Raw genomic sequence first — 8,990 nt, 5'->3', positions numbered from 1 at the left:
TGAATAATCTGCCTTGGATTGTTGAAAACCTGCGTTCTGAATACCAGTGGAAAATTTAGAAAACCAATTGTGAGAAGCTTGTTTGAGGCCATATAGTGACTTGTTGAGCCGACATACCAAGTTCTCCCCCTGTCGGCGAAGACCGGGAGGAGGAACCATATAAACCTCTTCATCAAGATCGCCATGAAGGAAGGCGTTTTGGACATCCAATTGATGGAGAAACCAATTACGAGAAGCGGCAATGGCAAGTAAGCAGCGGAGAGTAGTGAGTTTGGCAGTGGGAGAAAAGGTTTCCAAATAATCCACACCTTCAACTTGAGTATAACCTTTGGCAACGAGACGCGCTTTGTAGCGTTCAATGGTGCCATCAGAGTGATATTTAATACGATAAACCCATTTGCAACCGATGGGTTTGTAACCAGTAGGAAGGGGCACAAGGGACCAAGTATTGTTGAGGGCAAGGGCATCCAACTCAGCTTGCATGGCGGCACACCACTGAGGATCCGAAACAGCTTGATCATAGGTGGCAGGTTCAATGTGACCTGAAATGTGAGCTAAAAAGGAACGATGGGATGGGGAAAAATTAGAGTAAGAAAGAAAGTTAGAAAGAGGATATTTTGTACCTGTAGGAATTGACGTCGGTTCAGAAGATTGGCCGGGAGAAACAATAGCATGAGAGAGATGGTAGTCATGATGCCACGCAGGTGCATGTTTGGTGCGAGTAGAGATACGAAGAGGAGCAGTGGTGGTGTCGAGTTAGGGAGAGGAACCTAGTTCAAGTGGGGTGGGAGCTGGGTCAGAGGTAGTGGAAGATGAGGGGTCTACAGAGGCAAAGTCGAAAGAAGTAGGAGATGGTGGGTCCACAGGTGCAGAGGGTGCTGGTTGGTTGCAGGCTTGGGGGTTATGTGGCATTGGTGGAGGCTCGGCAGGCCCAGAGGAAGGAGGAAAGTTAGTTTGGGGTAGTGGCAGGACAGAGGAAGGAGTAGGAGAATGAGTTTGATAAGGAAAAATATATTCAAAGAAGTGGACATCCCGACTAACAAGAAATTTTTTGTGATCCATATCATAAAGTTTGTAACCTTTTTGACCTGTGGGATACCCGATAAAGACACAACGATGAGTACGAGAATCAAATTTATGAGATGGATGGACAACAGTAGCATAGCTAAGACAACCAAAAACACGAAGGTGAGTTAGGGTAGGTAAACGATTATAGAGAAGTTCAAAAGGACTTTTATTGGATAATAAAGGAGTGGGTAAACGGTTTATAATGTAGACAGCGGTAAGAACACATTCACCCCAAAAATGTAATGGGATATTGGATTGAAAACGAAGAGCACGGGCGATATTTAAAATGTGGCGGTGTTTGCGTTCTACCACACCGTTTTGTTGTGGAGTATAAACGCAAGAGCGTTGAAACTCAATGCCATGGGAGAGAAATAAAGGTTGCATGGAAAGAAATTCAGAACCATTGTCAGAACGGATTGTTTTAATGGAGAGATTAAATTGAGTTTGAACAAAAGCAATGAAATTTTTGAGAAGATATTGAGTGTCAGATTTTTGATTCATTAAAAAAAGCCAAGTGCATCTACTAAAATCATCCACAATAGTTAGAAAAAAACGAGCGCCGCAATGAGATTTAATGCGGTGCGGCCCCCAAATATCACAATGTAATAATTGAAAGGAAACCTGGAAGTAATATTACTTGAAGGGAAAGGAATCCGAGTTTGTTTGGCCATAGGACAGACATCACAAGTATTGTCAAAAGGAACAGAAATAAAGGAAACAATTTATGGAGGAGTTGGAGACGGGCAGGTGATGGGTGGCCAAGCCGTTGATGCCAAAGATGAGAAGACGGTGGGATGTGACAAGAAATTGGTGATGGTGAGAGCGGTGACATGTAGTATAGACCACCACTTTGTTTACCCCAACCAATCATCTTCCCCGTAGCCAAGTCCTGCAAGACACAAAAATCAGGAAATAAGATGATGCAACAACGCAATGATTTAGTAATTTTACTGGCAGACAGAAGATTCAAATTGAAAGATGGAACATGAAGAACATCTGTGAGAGTAATGTCCTTATTAAAAAGAATTGTGCCTGTGGAATCAATGGGTACAGATGAGCCGGTAGGTAAATTAACGGAGGGTACATGTGAGGGATTCTTGTCAACAAAACAAGAGGAGTCAGATGTAATGTGATCCGTAGCTCCACTATCAAGAATCCAAGGATGAGAAAAAATGGAATTAATGGAAGGGAGAGAAGGATTAAACAGACCTGCCGCATTAGCAAAAGCAGTGGAGTTGTTGGATGATGAAGGGGTGGAAAATTTTACCATAGCAGCTGTAAGTTGTTTGCACTGTTCACCAGTGAGCCCAGAGAGAACAGATTCCAAATTGGAGGTCGACTGGATTGGTGGCAAGGTGTGACCCATTGCCATTGGACCGCTTGGACTAGTGGAAGGGAGCTGACTGGCCTGTTGCACTGAAGAGGAATTGGCGTCCACTTGATGGGCTGTTGGTGTTTGTCGCGTACTAGAATTACCACCATAGTTGCGCCCAGAGATACGGTTGCTGCCAAAGTTACCGCCATCGAAGAAGCAGCGTTTCTGTCACTACGATGAAGTTTGTGCCCGGGTGGGTACCCGTGCAACTTGTGACAAGTTTAACAGTATGGTAGTCGCGATCACAGTAACTACAATGGAGAGGATTGCCGTTGGCGTCGTGTCCACGAGATCGATTTTGAGAAAAATTATTACTTTTGGTATTTCGGACGGCTGCAGCAATGGAGAAGTGTTCAGTTGTGGATGAGCCAATTTCCCTTTGTTTCTCTTCTTGAGTAATCAAAGAATATGCTTTGCGGACACTTGGGAGAGGATTCATAAGTACAATTTGACCACGCACTGTGTTATAAGAATCATTGAGACCCATTAAAAACTGCATGATGTGATCTCGATCTTTTGTTCATTGTATGTTTTCATACCACCGCAAGAACAAGTAGGAGAAAGATTATAAGAAGCAAGCTCGTCCCATAAAGCCTTGAGTTTGGTGTAATATAAGGATACCGACATGGTTCCTTGAGTGTGAGAAACAATCATCTTTTGGATCTGAAAAATTCTTGGAGCGTTACCTTGGGAAAATCTGTCTTCAAAATCTTGCCAAATTTCTCTTGCGGTTGCTGCGTAAACCACGCTATCTGCCAAGTCAGAGTCAACTGAATTTAATAGCCAAGAAAGAACCATCTTGTCACAACGGTCCCAAAGAGTGTAATCATCGGACTTCTTGGTAGATGATGGTCGTTCGATGGAGCCGTCAACAAATCCAATCTTGTTCTTGGCAGTGAGGGCAATAACCATGGAACGCTGCCAGGTTGCATAATTGTCACCATTAAGCTTCTTGGAAACTAACAGAAGGCTTGGGTGATCAGAAGAATGAATAAAAAGACGGCTGGAAGACTCCATAACCGAAGTTTCGTCGGCGGAGGAACTTTCTTTCTCACCCATGAAAATAAATCAAGAGTCACCAGGATGGTGCTCTGATACCATGTAAAGTGAAATATGGAGAATATTTTCTCTATTGAATGAATGATCAAACAAGACAATACAAGGAATATAAAGATACACGAGGAGCTATTCTAAGTAACTAACTAATCTAGGCTAGAAATCTGGTATGACCCACAGAACGTGGTGTGCACTATAAGTAAATACATAATTACAGAAGTTAAGGGATTTCTTTCCTAACAGATCAGACCTGGGTGGAGGCTTCAAAAGGGCATCGGGCACACAACTCCAAATATTGCTGGCAAAGGAACAAGAGATGAAAAGATGATCAATGGTCTCATGATTAGAATTACAAACATGACAATCTTGAGGAATATGAGGCATAAATTTGTGCATACGACTTCTAATTTGGAATCTTTTCCTCATTAAGAGCCAGGAAAATAATTTAACTTTAGGCCATAGAGTGAGTTGTTTTCTTTTTGAGACTGAAGAAAGGATCATGTCTGAGATATTTTTGGATCACAATAGCGGACCACAAGCTATTCTTATCAGTAAGGCATTTCCACCATAGTTTGGCTAAGACTGCTTTATTATACTAGGTAACCAAACGAATACCTAGACCTCCCACCTCTTTAGGGATGCAAACCTCATTCCAGCAACACGGGAAATATTATCACTACCCAACATAAATTTCCTACAATTTAGATTCAACTCCTTAGCCACTTTGGGGGGCTTTGAAAGCAAGATAGGACATGGTTGGGCATTCCAGTTACACTAGACTTACTCCAATATAATGGAAGGCCCACACATCCTTCAAAATGAAAGATTGAAATTAGGCACTATGATATGATAGTTTTAGTCTTTAGAAGTAAATTCATCATCCTCAAATGGTATGAAAAAAGCGAGTTAAGGGCCAATGGCTAGAAAGATCAATGAAAATATAACAACGGAATGATGCTTATTTATTGTCGAGGGTTAGGCTACATGTAAAAAAAATCTTCTACAATTATAATGGTTGTACCCTGAAACAGTCCTCACCTCCAACGGACTCAACTTAGTATTCAAAATTTACTCCAAAGGCTTCCCATTTAGTTGCTAGAAATGTAAGGAAAATGCTAGACGATTTCTCCTAACGTTTCTAATGTTGTCAAAAACAACATTAGTAATATCCTCCAAATTCAGCATAAATCTACAATTGGCATGTACCTTGGCATCCGTAATATTATGTTTTGGAAGGATCCCCATAATTATGTTGAAGTGAGTAAAACTACAATAGATTTCTTGAGGAACATTGTTTTTGTTGAGCGACACGTGGCCTATGGCCTTCTAAGCTCAACTACTTTACTTGTTGGATGTGATTCGTCTTCCATAATTCCCTCCACTACAAACTCACTCGTGAATCACTCTCCATCAAGCTCAATGCAATCCAACTACCTCCCGGTCCTTTCTAAGTTTCATATCCTTCATGAGCAAAACAATCTGACCTTTGCAACAATCTCTCATCCCACTTTCCTAGAGAGGCATTGCAATTTGCATGCGTACAAGTTTGAGAGAGAGAGAGAGAGAGAGAGAGAGAGAGAGAGAGAGAAAGCAGTTAACATACGTAGGATGATCAACTATCATGAGGAGCTAGCCAGCCAACTCCATCAAAATCTCCATGTTCGCTTTCTTCTTCTTTCAATTCAAGCGCCGAGCAACGCCTTCCATCCCATGTAATATCATCCGGCCGACATACACTAGTTTCTTGGCATGTTCAGTATAATTAATTAAGCAAGCTCTTGGCTTGAGTTGCTACCCAACCTAGCTAGTAGAATGCTCAATTCTTGGCATGCATTTACACCATGCATCTCATCCCATCCCATCCCATCCATATCATAGGTAAGTGATATACTATGCTGCACGGACACTCCAAATTGTTGGAGTGTCAGAGATGCCGACATGCCCCCGACATGTGTTGGACATTGTCAAGACACGGATTGGACACAATCAATCCACAGTAGGGACCAATTTGAAAATTTGAAAATAAAAATAAGGGTCAAAACATAATATTTGAAATTGTGGTGGATAGATTTGAAATATGTTTTAAAAAAAGAGTTAAAAGTGTAAAACGAAACTTTTCTAAACGTAAATTCACCTGTTCAGCCGCACATCTCATTTGTGCACACAAACAACAGTCCATTTTCTTCTTCTCTCCCTCTCCTGGTGTAGTAGGTGAGTCGCTTTGCAATTTTTTTTCTTTGTTTACAAATGCATTTATTTATTTTCTTTGTTTTTTTTTCTTATCTCCCTCCCCAACAATTGAAGAGTTGGACTTGGTGGTGACAATTCTTTCTTGTGAACCCAAGTTAGACTTTACAACTTTGGGTATGCTTATTAATTGGAAATTTGGTTCATAATGAATATGTGTACCATGCTTTATATTTTTAAGGGAAAGATGAGTAACTCTAATACTAACTCTATTGGGGACTCTTCTCATACTCAATCAATTTATGATAATGCTCCTTTATGGAAGTATGTTACAAAGGTTGAATCAAATAAGAAAGCCCGAGGAAACATTAGTTTCAAGTATCATTATTGTCAAAGCATTTTTCAATGGTCATGTTCTAGGGTGAAATATCATTTGTTGAAAATCAAAGGAGGTGGGATTAGATCTTGCAACAAAGTTACACAAAGTAATGTATTGGAAATGAAACGTTTGGTAGATGAGGTGAAGTTGAAAATAAAAACTACCCAAGCTAGAAGAACCATTTCTTTGCCCACATCAAGCAGAGCCGGTTCTTCGAGTGCTAGAGCTTTTGATTTGGATTTTGACATGAATGAGTTTCGCCCTATGGGTTATAATGCATTGAGGACTACACTTCTCCAAAAAGAGAAAAGTCACCTTGATATGAAATTAGAACCGATAAAGAATGCATGGAAAGTTAATGGTGTAAGCATGTGTAGTGATGGATGGTCAGATTCACAAAGAAGACCTCTTATCAATATGGTGCTTACTTGTGATAATGGGCCTATGTTTTTGAAGCTATCAATTGTGAAGGTGACACAAAAAATGCATCATTCATTGCTAACTTGCTTGATGAGTGCATTTCTAAAATTGGTCTATAAATTGTTGTCCAAGTAATCACTCATAATGCAAGTGCTTGCAAAGTGGCGGGGCAAATTATTGAGGCCAAATATATAGTCACATTTTTTGGACTCCATATGTTGTGCACACACAAAACGTTGCTTTGAAGAACATTTGCACACCGAAAGCAAGTCCCAATAATGATGTGTGGGGTTAATGCATTTGGATTAGTGATGTTGCCGATGAGTGTTGGCGATGAAAAACTACAGCATGAACAACCAAATGAGATTGGCCATTTTTAATCGTCATTCAAAATTGAAGTTTCTTTCAATTGCCGATACCCGCTTTGCTTCCATAATTATGATAAGGAAGAGATATAGGGAAATAAATGTTGAATTACAAAGAATGATGGTTAGTGAGAAATGAGATGTATATCAAGAAGATAATGTTGAAAAAGCAAGATCTATCAAAAAGAAAATATTGGATGATGTACTTTGGTCTAAAATTGATTAGATACTTAGTTTTACATCTCCCATTTATGACATGCTTAGAAAGTGTGACACAAATATGTCTTGTCTTCACATGGTTTATGAATTGTGGGATTATATGATAAGAGATGTGTAGGTGGCTATTTATAAAAAAGAAGGCAAGCAACTTCATGAACATTCGGAATTTTTTTAACATAGTGCATGAGGTTTTATTGCAAAGATGGACCAAAAGTAACACTCCACTCCATTGCCTTTCACATTCTTTAAATCCGAGGTAACTTTTTAGTAAATTCATTTAGTTGTTTAGTCATTATAATGTTTTAATCTATATTATTTAATCACTTTTAGGTATTATACCACCGAATGACTTGTTCCAAATTGTGTTGCTCCACATCAAGATCAAGAAATTACATTATAAAGGCAAAAATGCTTTGAGCGACTCTTTCCTAATGATTTGGAGAGGATGCATGCTAGAGAAGAGTATGCAGATTTTTTCGGTGGAATTGACTATTTTTCAAATACGGATTCTTTAACCGATAGAGATCGTATGCAACCGGTGAAATGGTGGATTTTTTATTGAGCTTTTCCTCCAATCATTCAACGTTTGGCTTTGAAGTTACTTGGCCAACCATGTTCCTCCTTTTGTTGTGAAAGAAATTGGAATACACATAATTTTGTACATTCTTTAGAATGAACAAGATAGCACCACAAAGAGCCAAAATTAGGTGTTCATGCATAATAATCTCCGTCTTCTATCAAGAAAGATGTTGGTTTACACCAAAGGTGAGAGTAGGATGTTGATAGGGATGGATTTGATACTATGAACTTGGAAAATGTGGGTGTGCTTGAAATTGCAAACCTTTCACTTCATGAATAGGAATTAGAGGGCGTATTGTTTTCTAATAACAACAATAATGAAGATATAGATGCTTGAAGAAGATTGAGAGTTTAGATCATTTATAATTTATTTTGTGGTGTATTAATTATTATGTATGGATGATGAACATGAGTACTTTGTTTTGTTTTATAGAATTATGTGATATTGAAGTATTGAGAATGAATTATTATTTTTAAATATATATAAGTATATACTATTATAATTTTATCAAGATTTATTATTATTTTAATTTTCATGTCAGTGTCCTAGTTTTTTGAGATTTTCTGTGTCGCCGTGTCAAATTTTCGTGTCCCCATAACTGTATCCGTGCAACATAGGTGATATATATGATACAATTAGAAAATAGAGGCAGACTCTCTAAAAATGATCTTAAAGATGAAGCTATAGCTGGTATCTCTCTTCTCCTCCCAAGTTCCAGTTAAAGGAACTTGAGGCAATCACATGTCTAATTTTCATAGGCACTAACTAACTAACTGACAATCCATCAATTAACAACTGATTGTCAAACAAACAAATAATCAAAACAAACAAATCAAATTTTATAACTTCTTATGCTATCAGAACAGCTGTTGCATTCTAATTTTTTTCCTTCAATCCAAAATATAAGTCAAACTCTTTCAACTTCTAATTTGATCACCAACACGATACCTCAAAAATCTTATAATTTGAATTCTAATTTTTATTAATAAGTAAAATACGCATCTACTTCAGAATCAAGATTCAGGGTTGGCAATGGGTCGTATCGTGTCAGGATTATATATGGATCAAGAAAGCTTAACTCAAACCCGACTCATTTAATAAATGTGTTCCGTTGGGTTGACCCGCTAATTTCCCATTGGGGTTTCGAGTCATGTATTGGGTTGACATGCTAAGTGGTAGCAACTAAAAGACATGAAAAATGAAAAATGAAAAATAAACAAAGAAATGGGTTGGGGAGGGTTACATGAGTATTTTAGCGGGTTGATGGGTTAATATGTAGTTTAGCGAGTAAGGGGGTTGACTCGCCATGACCCATTTTGTTAAACAGGTTACGTAGGTATT

The 8,990-nt window shown here is 38.7% G+C and overlaps 1 pseudogene; it reads left to right on the top strand.

Moving 5' to 3' along the window:
* The first annotated feature begins 6,185 nt into the window (after positions 1–6,185).
* Positions 6,186–7,187, top strand: LOC148920985 (uncharacterized; annotated as a pseudogene).
* The last annotated feature ends 1,803 nt before the right edge of the window (positions 7,188–8,990 follow it).

Source organism: Prunus mume, linkage group LG1 (genome assembly GCF_029339155.1).
Source record: "Prunus mume cultivar Tortuosa linkage group LG1, ASM2933915v1, whole genome shotgun sequence".
Taxonomy (NCBI): domain Eukaryota; kingdom Viridiplantae; phylum Streptophyta; class Magnoliopsida; order Rosales; family Rosaceae; genus Prunus; species Prunus mume.
Note: the sequence above shows the minus strand (reverse complement) of the source record. Positions and strands in the feature narration are given on the sequence as shown.